Source organism: Pyxicephalus adspersus, chromosome 4 (genome assembly GCF_032062135.1).
Source record: "Pyxicephalus adspersus chromosome 4, UCB_Pads_2.0, whole genome shotgun sequence".
NCBI classification, from domain to species: Eukaryota; Metazoa; Chordata; class Amphibia; order Anura; family Pyxicephalidae; genus Pyxicephalus; species Pyxicephalus adspersus.
In genome coordinates, this window is record NC_092861.1 from 13,686,655 (window position 1) to 13,705,630 (window position 18,976).

Here is an 18,976-nt window from a genome sequence, read left to right on the forward strand (position 1 = left end):
CTAAGTAGAGGCAGAGAGGTCCCTGAGGGGTTCCTCTGGTCCAAAAATTAGCCACCAGGATTCACCGCTCAGTTACAAGCTATACACAGGCTTCAGAGTAGAGGCAGAGGACCTTAGTGGGTTTTTAAAAAAATTAGTTACACAGCTCTGTTACAAGTTATTAGGCCTCACAGGAGTGGGGACCGCATTGGTAACTGGCATCTAGAGCTGGTTGTAGTGCATCAATGCCACCTAGAAATCTGTAATTCCATTTTTAAGAATGGAGTACTGCCAGGCAACAGCAGGAGGCGGTGGGCCCTGAGACGTGAGTGGGGATCACATTGGTAACTGGCATCTAGAGCTGGGTACTGGGCAGGCAGTAACGGCATGAGGAGGAGGCGGTAGGCCCTGAGACGGGAGTATGAGCGGCATTAGTAACTGGCATCTAGAGCTTGGTGTAGTGCATTATCAATGACCCCCCCCCCCCCCCAAAGTGAGTAATCTGAAATTTGTGATTGAACGTAGAAAGGCCAGACAAAGATGTTTTGTGCGCCAGTACTGTTGCTGTGATCTTTGGTGCCGGAAGCGGTAGTAAGGTAGACTATATTGCTAGTTTGCATCATGAAGTGGATTACATGAATGCCAATCCTCAATCTTACAAGTACTTGGGTACCATTTGCCTTTGTCTAATTTTTAAGCTATCAGTGTGGTAGTACTGGGGGTTTTCATCTGCAGTTAGTAGGCCTCCCGGAAGCAGCAGAAATGTAAAGTAAATTGCTAGCTGGCATAATGTTACCCATGACACTGCTGATGAAAGCCACCCCTTGACGTTGCGATAACTAGCAGAAATTCAACCGGCAGGCTCCGCTGACGGGGTGTTTGGTGATAGGCAGCCACAGACTCTGCACAGGAGCACTGTAGGTTCACAGAGGCATCTTGGTTGGCCAGTGAGTCCTTGTGTCAATCAGTGACATCTGCATTGGGGATATGATGGTCGTTAGTAACCCACCTTTAGTTCATTTTCAAAAAGGTGAGGCGATTGACATTTTCCGGCGACAGTCGTGTTCGTTTAACCGTGACCACTCTGCCACTGGCATTGAAGGCAGGTTTCAAGCCTGTTGACCAAAAATTATTGGCATCACTACTTTTAGGGCAGGCATCCTCCCCGAAACTGCTGTTGTCAACACCACCACTAGCCATAAAAGACAATGTAATTGTGCTTCATCCGTTCTCGATGGTTATGCCCCTGCACCTCACTTGTTTGAGGTGGCTGCATCAGGTTTCGCCAGGCATCCAGAAAGTCCCCGTTCCTTGGTCTACACTTTTGGATGTGTGCAGCCTGCTGGCACTACTGCTGATGCTGCTGGCGCTGCTACAGGAGGATACGGTGGAGTGTCTGTCGGAGATTACTGTGTGGAATCTGGTGCGTGGAACTCCTCACAGCCGTTCACATAGTATTCCGCTCAGGCGCGTAACTTTTTTTTTTTTTTTTTTTTCTTTCTCTGACTCTGGGTTTGGTAGAAACTGTGAGATTTGGTCTTTGTAGCTGTGATCCAGAAGGGTGGCCAGCCAGTAATCATCCCGTGTTTTGATGCTGCAAATGCGGAGGTCCCTGCGGAGGACAGCGCAACATGTGGACACACATGAAAGAGGCGTTACCTGTGCTTGTCCGCCTCCTGTCCCTCAGTGGGCACATGTAAGTCAAGGCTGCTGCCGGCGGATGGATCTGTTCTGTTCGACCAGGCTGCATCCCTATGGACGTGGACAGTGCTGCTCATGCTCGTAGCACTCCTGCGGGCATGAATAGCACTGCACCTCCTAGTGGTCCTGTTAGAAGAGGTATGTGTTTTTACCACGCGTGCCTCTTGTTTCTCCCCCCTGCGGGCAAGGCGGTCAGCTGCCTCGCTGTGGGACATAGTTGGTTTGAATTGGCCGCAAGGGATTCTGGTTGTTCCTCAGTAAGATAGTGCCAGGTGGCGCAAGGTCATTGGACTTTGCCTATTTAAAGAGAACCGGTCATGTACACCCTTGCCCGTGATGGCCTTTGTTTGACGGTGTGCTTGGGTGCACTCCTGTTTGAATTCTTTGCCTACTATTGTCTTGTTACCAATAGCAACCCAGGCTGATTCCTTACTTTTGCCTAAATGCTGCCTGCCCTGATCTTGGATTATCCCTGACCATGTCTTCTGCTTCATCCATCGGTACTACACTTTATTGGACTGTATTTCTGTTACCCCGGAACTGAGAAGTGGGACAGCTGACCCTCCGTGTATGTTGGGGAGATGAGATGGGAGACACTGGTATGTGAGGTCCTGGATGACCACATTGAGCCATGAAGTTATTCAGCTCTGCTGACGTCCAGAGACTTCTCCACAACAAGGATGTGGCCGTCCTGGGAGACTCACTTCAAAGCTCTTGTGAAAATACTGCAGAATGATAAGTTTCTGACTAAGAACCAGCTCAAAAGGACGTGGCCGTCCTGGGAGACTCACTTCAAAGCGCTTGTGAAAATACTGCAGAATGATAAGTTTCTGACTAAGAACCAGCTCAAAAGGAGTGTCATTTGCAAACAACATGGTGGAAGGGGGGTCTCTGGGTGAAATACACAATGGCATACCTTACACAAAGCGCATCAATACAGAACGGAACACCACCTCATAAGGTTCGATTTCCTGACCCGTGTCTATTTGGAGTACATAACAGAATGTGCCAGCCGACTTTGAACGGGGACCTCAGCCCGACGTTGTCATCATCAACTCATGCATCTGGGATGTTATCGGGTATAGTGACCAATCACTGGAAATGTACAAAACCAACCTAGACCACCTGTTTATTCGGCTCACCGAGGTGCTGGACCCCGAATGTCTGGTGATATGGAACATGGCCATGCCTGTTGATTCAAAGCTGGAGAAGTGCTAGAGTACCCAATTCCTAATGTGCGCTGGGACATCATAGAAGGGAATTTCTACAGCGCCACTCGGCATAATTGCACAAATTTGATGTGATTGACATGTGCTTCCACTTTGCTTCGAGCTGCGCTTCAGGGTTAAAGATGCCACCCACTGGGAATGACCCATCAGAAGTATACCTGCATCATGATGGCTCATATTGCTCAAGCCTAAGGCTTGCAGCCTCCAGGTCAGCGCCAAGTGTGAGGTCTTTCCATACCAAGTGCTCCTCCTGTAGCCCCATCAAGGCATGTTGTTCTCGGCCAGATTTAAAAAATGGCCAAGATGCTTTTGTCTTCCTATATAAAACGCACTTGCTCCTGCAGTTATCCTTCTCGCAAATAATTGCTCTTCTTATCGGCCCTTTAGTCCGAAAAGAATTCCCTGTAGATTTAGGCCCAGGTTCCTCCCAGGCTACACGTCTTTTGATGGAATTGACACCAGCCATACGATTGAGATCTTCAATCCTGGAAATATTGGTTATCGTTCAAATCCAATATATAGGGCCACTTAACTGACTAGTGGTCAGAAAAAATGATTGGAGCCTTATAACTGCTCAATACAGTACATAGTAATCAATGGTACCATAGGCCAAAACAAGGCACTAGACATATAACTCATCAGCTTATAATTTGTTAACCATATAGAGTATTTACCCATCAAAACATGTTATTTAGTATACCCGACGCATTTCGCCAAGTGAGGCTTCTTCAGGGGTGTTTTTGACAACCTGTGTTGGTTGCTTGCGTGAGTTGTATCTAAATTCTTAGTTAAATACTTTTTTGCTCTCTAATGAATTAAGTATATGTATATATGTAGTTATTTGTATTATTGGTTGATAGTTGGAGTATTTTAAGCCAATATAAATATGTTGTCGAATGACAATTTGTAAAAAAAATTTTTTGTAACACTTACAGTTCTGTAAGATGGTGTCCTAGGTTTTGTAGTTGTATGCAGAATCAGAAGGCTGCCATGTCCCCGAAGGGTGTTAACAGTCAAGTATAGGTAAGTTCTTCTATATAGTATAAGCAGTCTTGTGATATACAAGCTGGGACCCTTATACTTAAGTCAGGGATCTTTGCATAAAAATCAAATACAATACAGCACATGGAGGAGGAGAGACATGCAGAGCAGCCAGCAGATGGAGTGGTGCGCAGAGCAGCAGATGGAGGACTGGTGTGCAGGGAGAGCGCAGGGACGCCGCTTTCTTAATAGGACAGCGTCCCTGGGACCTCCCCCCACTCCACGTGCCCAGACTTGACGTTTGGGGATAGCCCTAGGGCTATTGGATGGCAGGAGGTTGGAGGGTGGCGCTCAGTGTGTCATCCCTCTAGCGTGTAAGTCTTACAGTGCAGAGGGAAGGCGATCCCCTCCCCTCCTCCGTCTTATGTGTTGCAGCTGGTGAGAGACCGGCTGCCTAACAGCATCCCCGTCTTTAAAAATAGAAGCAGGACCGTGTCAGGGTGCACCCAGGGATACTCTGGGTGCCTCCATCCCCACAAGTCAGATACGGGAGGGGGAAAGATGTGAAGCTGATCCTCCATGAGGGGACTGAGTCCCCGGATAATCCTGTGCACTAGGGTGTAATGGAAACTGGTCCTATAGGTCGATTTTATTATGTTAAATGTCATATGTATGCAGTAATCATATAATATCAAATGACAGACTTTTTTTTTTTTATACATAAAATAAATTGAAAAGTGTCAAATGTCAAAAACATTTAAATATAGTATAATACAGTGTACTGGAAACACAAACTTAAATCGATCATTTTGGTAGCGAAACATGTGAAAACACATTAAGTAATTAAATTAAGGAGCAAAGTGAGCGGGATACTATTCCCCAAATATATCATATTATAGAAAGGGTTTGAAGCTGAAGGCATCATTCAGCCCCGGAAAATAATTCGCCTTAAGAACAAATATCCATTTAGCTTCCGCCTGTAACAATTTTTTTATCATGATCGCCCCCTCTGGGACTTAAAGGTATTTGTTCAAGTGCTGCAAAACTAATACAATGAATAATAAATTGGTGTTCTGTTCCCATATAACTTGGCGGGGTTGTCATTTTACCATTTTTAATTAAATATGCCTGTTCGTATATACCTTTCCAGAATGATCTTTTAGTTTTTCCTACATAGAATCTTCCGCATGTACAGTTAATTAAGTATATGATGCCTTCTGATTGGCAATTAACCTGGTAGTGGATTTTGTGTGTGGTGCCGTTAGGTAATCTTAATGCCTGATTTTCTAAAATCCACTCACGTTGGTTGCAAGAACCACACTTAAAGGTTCCATGAGTTTTATTCAACTTAAGATCCGTAGATTGGGGATTCAAATGCCTTGTGACTAGTGAGTCTCATAAGGAGTTTGATCTTCAGAATGTAATGCAAGGTTTTTCATCCAAAATACTATTGATAGAAGTATCAGAGGTAAGAATGTTCCAATGATCTTTAATTAATTGATGGATATATCGGTGATGTTCATTGAATTTAGTAATATTGGGTAGTTTAGGTTGAATGCATGTGGATGGAGTTTTTGATAAAAGTCCTCCCGTATCAAATTTGGAGACCTTTTGGTAGGTTCTTTTAAGAAGTTTCTTACTGTAGCCTCTGGCTATAAGTCTTTCTGTCAGAGCTTTGGCTTCTGTCTTAAAGTCTGTATGTAATGTGCAGTCTGAGCATTTGACTGTAGGGAATACTGTTGATTTAAAGCTTTCGGGTGTGCATTTTCAGCATGGAGAATGGTGTTTCCAGCGGTTTCTTTTCTATATAATGTGGTGGTAATATGAAGGTCATTGATGGAAACATCTAGAAAGGGTATTTGATGGGGATTAATGTTCCAAGTAAATATGAGATTATAGTTGTTCTGTAGAAGCGATTGTAGCATATTGTTTAACATATCTCTTGAGTCTGTCCAAATAATGAAAATATTGTTGTATCGACGCCAAAAGAAAATATAAGACTGTTAACACCCTTCTGTACCATGACATCCTTCTGATTCTGCATACAACTACAAAACCTAGGACACCATCCTACAGAACTATGTAGAACTAAGTGTTACAAAAAAATTTTTTTTACAAAGTGTCATTCAATAACTTATTTATATTGGCTTAAAATACTCCCACTATCAACCAATAATACAAATAACTACATATATACTTAAATACTTTTTTGCTCTCTAATGAATTAAGGCTATCTTGTTATAGACACCATAATAATTTAGAATATCTACATCTACAACATACTATTTGTACTGGTTATCCTAAGACTCAAGTTAAATATTGTTTATTGATTTAGGTACAACTTACGCAAGCAACCAACGCATGTTGTCAAAAACACCCCTGAAGAAGCCATACTTGGTGAAACGTGTCGGGTACACTAAATAACATGTTTTGATGGCTAAATACTCTGTATGGTTAACAGTTTATAAGCTGGCGAGTTGTTATATGTCTAGTGCCTATTTTTGGCCTATGGTGAATCCCAAGAAAGTATTGTGGTTCAATTCAACCATTGATTACTATGTACTGTATTGAGCAGTTATAAGGCTCTAATCATTTTTCTGACCACTAGTCTGTTTAGTGGCCCTTCGAGTAAACCACTCGATTAACTTTAATCGCCCCCCACCACCTGGCGTTGCCAGATATGGAATTTGGCACATTCCAGTACAAAAGCCCAATGCCGCAGGAAACCAGGAGTGTCCACCAAAGATTTTCAAAGAAAAAAGGGATGAGGCCGATACATAGATGGGTGCCCCCCTACATTTGACCTGTCTTTTCCAACCCATGTCTAGGAACCAGAGAAATGAAGGTTTCCCACTTTTTGAACGATCTACAGTTCATGCCACTTTATTTCCTTCTACCTCTAGGTGTCTTTTAATAGAGGCACGGCACTACTTGTTCTGGGCAAGTGGTCCAAAAATGTTGTTTTGCAGTTTTGTTTGAGAAGTTTCCTCTAAGAATTGGCACTGACCTTGTTTGTGAATGAAGCATTGAAACTTTGGTTTGGCTCAGAAAGTCAATTTCCAAATGGATCATCCCCCTGGAAAACCAGTTGTTTATTTGGGGGTTGTTTATCTGTCCCCCTCCACCTTCGCCTGAAGGTTATCCAACAGTTGCATGACTCCAAAACTTCTAATCCCACCCAGGGATTAAAAAATCTCTTGAACTAGTAAAACGGCATGTTTGGTGGCCCTACACGTCACTAGTTGTTGAATCTTGTGTCCGCTCCTGTCCAGTTTGTGCCTGGAGTAAACCGTCTCGTTCCCTCTCTCCGGCATTCTGCTCCCCTGCCCATTCCTGTGGCTCCATGGACCCACATATCCATGGACGGCATTAGTAACTGGCATCTAGAGCTGGGTACTGGGCAGGCAGTAACAGCATAAGGAGGAGGCGGTGGGCCCTGAGACGGAGCAAGGATGGCATTAGAGGTTGAGGCCATCGCCTCTATGGACAGTGTAGAAGCTGTAGCTATTGGAGACATGAATAGATCAACAAGATCACACTGTCCATACCTACTATCTAGCGAAACCACATGAAAGGGCACAGGCTTGCAGGGAAATACAGACCTTGTTCTGGCTTTGGGGATAAATAGCAAATGCTGTCAGGTAAATATCTGTATTTAAGAGAAATACAGAAATTTTTTTCTGGGTTTTTGGATAGATACCAAATGCTATCAGAATTAAATATATCTGTATTTTGGAGAGAAATACAGAAATGTATCTTCCTTTTTTTTTTTTTTAGAGCAAGGGGGATTAGAATTAAATATCTGTATTTTTTATCAATAAATACAGAAATTTTTCTGGCTTTTGTGATAGATTGCAGGAGGTATCATAAATACTGATTTTGTAGACCCTTTTAACACAAAGATATTTCTTATTTCTAAATTTTTTTTACTAAAAGATTCCAACATTGGAAGTATGAAATTTATAAGAATGAATCATCATGCTATAGATGTCATGCTCTCTATTCAATCCTATAATGATCCATATCTACCCCTAATGATAAATAAACCTCTAATTCATATTGTGTGTCCGTCCAATATTTATTTATTAATCTTTGTATTTGAAAATAGAGCCAACCATATCCCCTAGTTTCTATAAACATAACTGCCTTTCACCAATTGTGCCAGTAACCAATCTGTGATCAAATTCCTCATAAATATAAAACATACCAGCAAGCATAATAAGGAGCTATACCTTTTCTGCTTAATGCATGTTCAATACCATTAGGATATTTTTCTCCAGTTTCCACAGGTAGCTTCTACCAAGCTGCCTCTGCTTCATTAATTAAAGAATCAAAAATCACATCAACCATTGTTAGAAACCGGACTTTTTTTCTCTTCATTAGGAAATCAGGTGTCTTACTTGTTTAAGCAAATACTGTCTATTGCCTGTTTTCTGCTTCTCCTCCGATGCCAACAGGTAAAATACCGCCTGTGTCGGTGTCCCTCAATGAAAAGGCAGGTCCCGCCAAGCTACAGGGATCTCTGCCCCTCCCATAGATGGCATACAGCGGGCACCATCTTGGATGAGGGAAACAGGCAGAGCAGGAAGGGCAATGATTTCCTTTTTAAGTTTTATCAAATAGAACACAGAAGTTCATTACATATAAAAGGCAGTCATCATATAACAGAACTCCAATTCTCTTTAACAATATTTCATAAATGGTATAATATATTTAGAATTCACATAGGTTGAGAATTATTTTCCCTCAGTCATCAACTGAGATAGTGGGTAATTTTGGGGGACAAAAGCATAATTGCATTTTAATGTATGTCTCGGCCACACTTTCACAGTAAGTCCATAAGGGACAGGAGTGGCATTATTCATTACTACTTAGTATTTATGGAAAAGATTAAAAAACGGACATTCATTTAATTGAGATAGTAATAATCGCAGGGAACATAGACATGATTGCATTAGGATATATCTGGGCCATGCTTTCACCATAAGTTCATAAGGGAAAAAAGTAATACTATCTATTCCGGAAATAATTGGTCTACCAGGGGGGTTGCAGGCATCTTTGTGCACTTTAGGCAGTACATAAAAGATGGATGTTTTTGGATATTGGACATTCAAAAATTCAAAATGCTCTATATAATGCCCTTTTGTAAAGCTACGGTGATCAAAGATTGATACTCTGTTGCAGTGCTCAACCCAGCATTTTTTTTAAGCCGGGTGGGAAGAAATTGTAGGTGGGTGGCAGCCCCTGTATTGTGACTAAACTCTTTAGTAACCACCCAAAAACAGCCGGGTGGGTGCTGAAAAGTGCCGGGTGGTGCGCCCAGCTAAAAGGGCCTGGGGAGAACCCTGCTGTTGAATTTATTTACTGTTACTGCAGTAATAGGTTTATTCCAATCACGATTATTTTAGATTTTTCTGGCACATCTCTTTATATTGTTCAACACTACCACATTTCTACCCTTATCTGAAGGTTTAATTATAGACTGATCATTTAGCAAATTTTTCAAAGACAAACTTTCATTTGTATTTTTTGTATTGTAAAGTGTCGATTTCTTTATTAATTTGGTGTGTAAAGGCGCAAACGTGGGGGTTTTGATGTAAATCGGGAAAATGTAGATTTCAAGCGACCTATATCTTTGTTTTTTTTTTCATATTGACTTGTTATATCTTCTAGTATAGACTTATCTGTTATACTATTTCCTTCTGCTATATCCAGGTTACTTTCTTGCCAGAGTTCTAATAGGTCTTAGATCTCTATAACCTGCCATTCCAAAACCAGGACATTGATGCCCAGAGTTTTGATTTCCTTTCTTCGCATAATGTTTTGAAAGATTTCTCGCAAATAGGTGGATGTCATTAATGAATTCAAATTTATCACAAATATTCACTGGACAATAGTCCCTATTCCAAAACTTTTTTCAACCTGAGTGAGTTTGTGACGATACATTGATAATGTTTAAATGTGTTTTCATAGGAGGTTTCACCATGAATTGATGAGGTGTGTTGTGTGTCTAAAAATGTGCCCCAATTGAAGGGTGTAGAAGTGTGTGTTTGAGTAGTGATGCATGTCCATTTTAGGACCCTGTTTGGATTTGGAATAATTGTTTTTTTTTTTTAATACTTTGGTATTTTATGTCTTGTTTATTGTTGAGTATATATCTCGCCTTTAAAGAGCTACTTGTTGTACATTCCTCTGTTTCAGAGATGTATTCAATGTCAGTATTATAAGCTTGAATGTTTCTCCAATATGGTTTGTCTGGACATATTTTCCCACTTATAGACCCTATTCGCTAGAAATATTTCTTGGATCTTTACAAAATTGTTTTTAACTAGTTCATTATTAAACTTCTGCTTATATTCCAAGATTTCATAGAGTTCATATCTTTGAAACTATCTGATTCAGTACTATCCTGTTCCTCATAAATCCTATTTAGTTTCTCTTCGACATTTGTGAGTTCAATCGTGTGATATTTGATCAAAACTCAAAACACTAGTTGCACTTTCTAAGGCCTCCTTCCCATTCCTCCCTAATTCCCTCTACATCTTTTACATTTGGGAGCAATTGGACATGCAGGCCTAAAGGGTTGATATTTTCAGAGGTGTAATTCTCCAAATAATGAATATGCCAGTATTCTATAGATTTTTTTTTTTTTTTTTTTTTTTTTTTTTCTTATATAGGGATTTCAAATTTTGGGAGAGACTCTTTAATTCAATATCCTTTTTACTACAAGTATGGAATTTAGATTTGATATCCTTAGCGCAAACATTCTTATGCATGACTGCGGCAAGACATAGCTCGGTCAACTCGCCCAAACTAAATTCCCCTTAATCTTTAACCCCCCCACCTATACACATTAAACACCCCAACGTTGCTTAAATGGCCCGCAGGCCTTTTATTAAACAAATATTTAAAACATAACATATTAAATAACATATTAATCACGAATAATATATAAATTATTAACTAGAACTAATATATATATCTATATATCTATCTCTCCATTACAAACGTAAAATATTTTAACTGAATAAATAAAATATATATAATATAACCAAGATATAAATCAACAATAACCTTACAGTAAAACTCAGAATTATAATTTCCTAGATGCAGGTCCTCTGGGGTCCACCACTTCTAAAACCTTGGGGTCTGCACCATATCAACGAATTGCTCCCAGCCGCCCATCCACCCAGCTCGGGAACGCCATGACCCTTACTCGTGCAGACCCCCACCATCCAATTTACCACACCGGGGACTCCATACCTTAGATGGGTCCCCCCAACATAAATATCAACAAAAACACTCCCCCCGAGGACCTCAACCGCCACAAGAGACACCTCACTCTTGTGCGCCCCTCCACACCTGCAGTGCCCGTTGAATCCCGTCCTGTGATCCCAGGCACCACAGATCCAAGCCCACATCCGTCAAGTGGACCCCATCAGAATCCAGAAACATACGCGTCTCCACGTCCAGATCCCGATGCTGTACCACCATAACCCCATTACGCACGAAGAACTGGCCCACATCCTTATTCAACTTCTTCCTGGCCTTGTTCAACCGCGCCCCCGACCAGTGCAACCTACCAATCGTATCCGACCAGACCACTACCAACTGCTTAAACCTAGACCTCAACCGTAAAAAATCCCAGTTTATATCTCTAATCAACTCTCAAACCGTCCTGACACCCAAATCATTCCCACCCGCATGTAAAACCAACACAGCAGGGACCCGATCCAGCCTCACAAAACGATTCATTTCCGGCATGACCCTGCTCCAAGTTAAACCCGGCACACCGAGCCAACGCACCAGCCCGACACATCAAGGAATGCCCAGCTGTCTGCCATCCGGACGAACAGCCGCTCTCCTTGCACCCCTCGACACATGAGTCTCCTAAGATCTACACCAAGCCGGGAAAGGCACCTGCATCCCCTCCATCAGCCACAGACCCTCAAATGAGCCCCCCCATCATACACAACCGACCAGCTAACGGCCCGCCCCAACTCCAACCAGCTAACATCCCCCCCCCCCGTACTCCCCACTTACTGCACAACCAAATGTGGATGAATATACAGTCGAAAATGTCTGGACTCCCATCAACCAATCTGCTTAATGACCTCTTCACTTAACCCCCACCTAGCTGCCCTGTGGCAGCCCCAATCTGAAAAGAGTGTGACGAGAACTCCTTGTCATTCAAACCTTCCGCTCTCAAGCACTTCTGAAACACCGCCAAAAACTGAAACCTGGACAACACCTTCCCATCCTCATGTATCAAGAAAGAGCCCTCCCCAACCGGCCTAACCCTCAAATTCCCCCACCGCTGCGACCGGGCAAGCAACACCACCATCCACCTTTGCCAGTTCAACCCCAAAATCCTTGCCCAATTGGTCTGTCTTTGACCGAGCAATCCACAGGCTAACACCAGTCCTCCCAAACTACCTCACACCGTTGCAACCCCCCTGGGCGACGAGTCGCTGGGCTAACCAACTCCCCAATCCGCATAGCCCCAAAGAATGCCAAAACAAAACCACCCTGAATAGCAGCACCTCAAAACCGGATGCACAAACCTGCAACCTACCCAACACTGCCTGTAACACATCAAAAGACACCGGCCTCGGCTGATCCCCCACCAGGCGTCCCTTCCTAAAGCCTTTTAAAACCTGACGAACCACAAAGTTCTGTGTGACGTCCCTCCAACCCAACAATTTAAACAAGAACGCCAGCTTGCGGTTGACCACCGAAACCGACACCCCTGCAGCAAAACGACATAAAAAATACAATAACAGATTCAACCCATGAAAAACCACCCCAGACCCCCCAAACTGTGAACAAAAACGGAACCACTCCACCCACACAGTCGAGTAAGCAGCCCACATAGGACTTGCGGACTGCCGAACCATACCTGCTACAAATCCAGTGCGATCCTCCATAATGCTGACGGGCACCCGACTCCTCGCCGAACCGGTCCCACTGAAAACGAGATAAGGCATCCGCAATGTTATACGTTACACCCGGCACATGAACCGCCCCCACCGCAATATTTAGCCTCAAGCACCTCAACACCAAATGCCTCATCCGCCGAATCACCGGCCCGGACGAGGCCGTGAAAGGGTTCACTACCTGAACAACACCCATATTGTTGCAACAGAAACAAATCTTCCTGTTCGCCAATTTGGGACCTCAGATTTCCACCGCCACCACAATGGGAAATAACTCCAGAGCTACCAAATTGGACGTCAAGCCCAATTTGACCCACTCTGCAGGCCAGGCCTCCGCACTCCACTCCCCTTGAAAATAAACACCATACCCAGCTCCACCAGCGGCGTCCGTGAACAGCTCCAACTCTGCACTGACAACTGGCCCATCCATCCACACCCAGCGCTCGTTGTATCCCTCCAAAAATTCACGCCAAACCCCCAGATCTGCCCTCCGCTCCTTATTCGGTCGAAAAAAATGCTTGGGGCGCCGAATCCCAGCAGTAGCGGCCGCTAATCACCTGGCGAAAATCCGCCCCATAGGCATGATACTACAAGCGAAGTGCAACTTACCTAACGGGGATTGAAGCTGTTTCAGCTGCAATTTTTTTGCACCTGCATGCCCGATCCACCTCCTCCACCAACCCACGCAACTTATCCTCCAGCAACCGGCACTCCATGGCTTTCGTGTCGATCACAATGCCAAGGAAGGCCAATTCCCACTTCGGCCCTTCCATCTTGTCCGCCGCCAACGGAACTCTGAATCTCTCCGTGATATATTCCTTCTTGGGAACCGCCCCCAACGGAGACACCACCAATCCCTCTATTGGCGGCTACACAAAAGGCCCCCCCATCCTGCCCAGCTCCACTTCCTTGGCCAATTTTGCCGTGACAACCGTCGGACAGTCCAGGGCTGATTTTAGATTCCTCACCCGTGGCGGCGGTGCACTTAACGAGCAAGGAATCCGAAAACCCTCCCTAAAACCCAACTACTTAGAAAGGGGGCCATCCTTTCTACCATCACCGGCGTCCTCCCTTTTACCAGCAAAATCTGCTTGTCGACCACTGCCGTGACGGAAACACCGAGCCAGCCCGTGGGCCCCGTCACATCCGGAACATTAGTGCCGGGAAGCGACAGGCTGCGCCAAATCGGCAAATGACTTCATTAAATTACCAGCATAACCCCTTTTTTTCTGAGGGCCAGGAACCCGCGGTGAACAGACCCCCGGCCCCCCCAAGAAAGGGCGAACTTGCCACCCTCGCCGGCGTGGTGGTCAACTTCATCCATAAACTGATGTCCCTATGGTCCCAACGGATTGACGGCCGTACAGCCTTGCGTTGCCGGAACTAGTCATCATAGCGTAGCCAAGCCAGACCCCCATACACCCTATAAGCTTCTCCAATTGCATCTAGATAACAGAACAACGCCGAACAATGTTCAGGCGCCTTTTCACCAATGACACTAGCCAAAATGGCAAACGCCTGCAGCCAATTGGCAAATGTCCTTGGAATCAACCGCACACGCCTCTGCTCCTCTTCACCCTTCTTCCACTCACCCATGCCATGGTCCAAATTAAAGCGCTCCAACAGCAACAAGGAAAAAATGTCCACAAAGTCCCCACGCCAAATCTTCTCCCTCACTTCTTGCTTCAAATGGGCCCCCAAAGGTCACTCAAAACAAACATAGACCTCCTCTTCTGCCACATAACCCACACTCACCTGGTCACCAGCACAATTACTGGAGGGGTCCCGCTGTTCCACATCCAATGCCTCTCCCACACTGCTGCCCCCTTCCTCCCGATCACTGACCCATCCCCCACCCGACCCGGCCGGGGCCCACCATGGCGACCAGCAGCCGCAGGGGCCAACACCAGAGTTCCCCAGCCCCAACAAAGCTGCATGCAACACACCCAAAATATCATGCTGTGCCCCCCAAAGAAAAAACACCGGGACCACCAGGACCAGCTGATCCTGAAGCCGCCCCACCCTCCTCGTCCACCTCCGACAGCTCGCCTTCAGAGCGCTCGCCTCACAGCGCCTCGTCGCGTGCAGCCCAAGCCTCGAAAACCGGAGGGCCCCAAGCCGGGGCGGGCCCAGCTTCCTCCTGCAGAGCCAACCTCCTGCGTTCGCCCACTGGTCGGGCCGACAGTCTGTCCAAAGCAGCCGAGCCATCCCCCAAGGGCCTTCCCCCAGATGCCATGTACCCACCCCCCCCTGTACAGCACAGGCAGATTACCTATATCTGCCTGCATCTCCCTCTTTTCAAAACCCAGCCCTTCCTCCTCCCAGCCACCAGGGGGCTGTCTACCACCACTGCCCACCTCCAGAGCAGCCCCAGGAGCACCAGCACTAAATGCTCCATGGCCTGCTCGCCTCCTCCTCATACTCCCGGTGCCTGCAGGGCGCATTACCTCTCCTCCTAGGCCTGCAGGCTGCATCTCCAGGCACCCGCCGCCTGACTCCCTCCAGCACCTGGGCCTGCTGCGCCACTACCCACAGTGCCGGCGCACGGAGGCCAGAGCTCCCCACCCACCAAGGCCACCGGCCTGGCCCCTACAGAGCCGGAGCCTGCAGGCCCAGCCGCCATATTGCCATTGTGGAGGAGCCCAGCCGCCGCGCAGCTCCTCTAGCAGGCCCAAGTTTCCCTGCATCCTGAGCCCTGGAGCCCCGCCACCAGATCTTCCTGATTCCTCCCGGCCTCCCCAGCAGCAGCCTGTTGAAGCTGAGCCCGGGGGACCGGAGGGTCGCTGACGGGGCTCCTAAAACAGCGCAGAGTCTTGGGGGCTCAGGACTCGGACGCACCGGAGCCTTTACCCCCCCCCCCCCCGGCCCGCCTGGCATCCGGTCTTCCAGGTGTGGGAACCGAAGCCACCCCCTGCAACAGAGAGCTCACCTGCTCCTGAAGCCAGCCTGGACCCCTGGTCTCGGCAGCAACCCTCAACCGCGCCAGAAGTTCCTCTACCTCCGCCATAAGGTAAACAGCTATCCCTATGCGTCTAAAGCTTTACCTTTCTTGCTGTCCCTCGTGAAAAAGGACTCTATCTCCTCTTCCTGACCTTTTTATCTCCTATTGACCCCTCCTATTATTCCCTCCCTGCGTCTCTCCCCCCCCTTCTCCTCACACTCCTGCACGTGCCCCTTCTTCTTAATAATTAACCCTCTGCTGTCTCCCACCTGTCTGCTCAGTCATGCTGGCCTTCCACTATACTCCTTTCTCTCGTATGCTCCAGGCCTTCCTGTACCACAAATGTCGATGTTGGTCAATTTATTGTATCCAAGTCGTCCACTATGGGTTTAAACTGACAGATCACAGATCTTTAAATTCCCTTCACAAATGTTATATACTCTCAGATATATATCAAATTATCAAATATTTTTACGACATATCCCTTACAAATTAAAAAAAGGGGAGCCTAGAACAATATAGGTAACTTCTACCTCTACTTAAATGACAAAACAACAAAATGGATATCCCCTTTAATTCCTCAATGCCACATCCCATAACAATACTTCAAAAAAGAATTCATGGAATTAAAGATCTGACATTTTCTGTATTTCTCTCAGATCATTAATTCTGATCCCCACTTGCTATCTATCCAAAAGGACAGAAACATTTCTATATTTCTCTACAAAAATACAGATATTTAATTATGAATCACAGCTCCGTTACAAGTAATATAGGCCTCAAAGTAGATAGAGCCAGGAGGGCCCTGAGGTTGGTCCTCCGTAAAATAATTAGCCAGTTATACCGCCACATTGCAAGTTATAGGCCTCGAGACAGAGTAAAGGTAGAGCCCCACAAGGGGGAGGAGTAAAAGGAGATGCACAAGGCTGTGAAAGTTCTCTTCCTATCACGTGCAGCAGTTGCCAACTAATCAGTTCACTCTGCAGTGGGAGTGTTGCAGTCGATCCAAACCTTATTCATTTTAATAAGTGATTTGGTCGACATTTTTTTTGCGGAGAGGCAAATGCTCTTGTCACTTACTATGCCCTGACTGCACTGAACGCTCTTTCAGATAACACACTTGCAGCTGGGTATGCAAGGATCTGAATTGTGTATTCTGCCAGTTCCGGCTACTGCTCAAGATGGGTACCCAGTAGCACAGTGGGTCCTGGCTTTGCAGGTAGCAGATATCCCACGCATAGCTCAAGGTATTACTGCACCATGACTGAGTAGCGCTGCTGACTGTCTTTGGCAATTGCTGCACGACTGGCGGCTTGCTTCCACTAAAATGACTGCATAGTTTGGCTTAGAGGACCTCTATTGCTCCCACCCATGCCACTTAAGGTAGTTTGGCTGCATTGGCTGGTGTAACTGCCATAGGGATCTCTGCTGCTGGCATATGAAAAGGCTGAGCATAAGTCCCTTACAAGCACTTCTTGGTAGTGCTGCATTTTAGGTCCCCTGTATTGGGGCAAGATGAGTTGTTCTATCTCAGGCTTGTAATGTAGCAATCCAATAGTCGTAAGTCTTTGTTTTTATGTTTTGTATGCGCATATCTTTGGCTATGCACTACTGCATGAAGGCTGTCGTGTGGCTCAAACGTCCCACAGCTGAGGTAATTCTGAACCCACACTCCTGTGGGTCGAACAGCAGCACAGGGTCGTCCTCCTCCTCCGCCTGGTCTTGCCATCCACGGAACATGCTGGTTTGATTGGGTGGATGGATGCCATGTACCTTCCATATCCTCCTCTGCCCCTTCCTCCCCTTCTCTTATGCCTGCAATGTCCTCCTCATCCTCTTCCTGAATCTTGCATGTCCCAGATGTTTGAAACCTCATCTTTTACTGCATTGTCTGCTCTGTCGTGTCTATCGTGTCCAGATCTACCATTATCTGTTCCAACAGGCATATAATGGGGATGGTGCCACTGACACAGGCCTGATCCCTGCTAATCATCCTAGTTACCTCTTCAAGGTGACAATACAGTGCACAAGTCCTCAATTTGCAGCCACTTTTCAGGGCTTAAGTAAGGTAATGTAGATATGTGTCTGAAATGAACAGACTCTGCAATGTAATCCACCACCACTTTCTGTTATCTGGCACTGACTGTGTACGACCGGCAGAAATGCGTTCACAACTTTTTGACCTTCAGTGGCTGGAGGCCTGGGTAATTCCTAAGGAAGCGGTGTACTATCAGGTTCATGACGTGAGCCAGGCAAGGTAGGTGTGTTTCCCACAATGCAGGGCTGCCAGCAGATTGGCCCTGTTGTCACACACAACCCAGGACTGAGTGGCAGCGTCTGAATTGTGCGCCGAAATAGTGAACTGCAGGTTGTTGGCGAAATGGAGGTGCTGGGTCTCCATGGCAAAGTGTCCCTGGAGGAAGAGGTTGAGGCACATGAGACAGAGATGGTGGAAGTGGGGGTCGAGGAAGAGATTGCATGGTGATGTGCTCTGGGTGGAGGTAGGTATGCAGGCCTTGCTGCAGCTGCATCTTCCCCTGCTACCACCAAGTTACCCATTGAGCTGTGTAGGAAACATATCTTCCCACTCCATGCTTGCTCGACCAGCTGTCGGTTGTCAGGTGCACCTTGCCAGAGTGCTGCAGGGCCGCTGACACATTGCTCTGCACGTGTTTATGGAAGGCAGGAACGCATTTTTCTGCAAAATACTGCTGCCTGGGCATAACATACTGTGGGTTTGCGCATAAGACTGCGTAATGGAACACATTGGAGTCCACCAGCCAGTAAGGCACGGTTGAGGCACAGCTGTGGTGACTGCTTCAGTTTGCTGATGACCATAGTGTTGTCATCACTAAAAAATGCCCACACGTGCGATCATCGAACTGGGCTAAAAGGTGCTCTGGTGCTGATAGTGGTGGTCCATGGTTGTTCAGGCACAGGTGTGGTGACCACTTCCCATGATGGACGACTATGACTTGCCTCACTGGTAAGTGAAGGGTATAGGCTACTTTTGCCCTCTTCTTCACTCTCTCCCTTTGAAGGGTGCTCTGCAACCACCACCTCCTCTTCTTATCTATGATGATCTCCTTGTTCGCTCCATGTCAGATCAAGTCGTTCATCTTCCATCGTTCATCTTCCATCGTTCATCTTCCATCGTTCATCTTCCATCGTTCATCTTCCATCGTTCATCTTCCATCGTTCATCTTCCA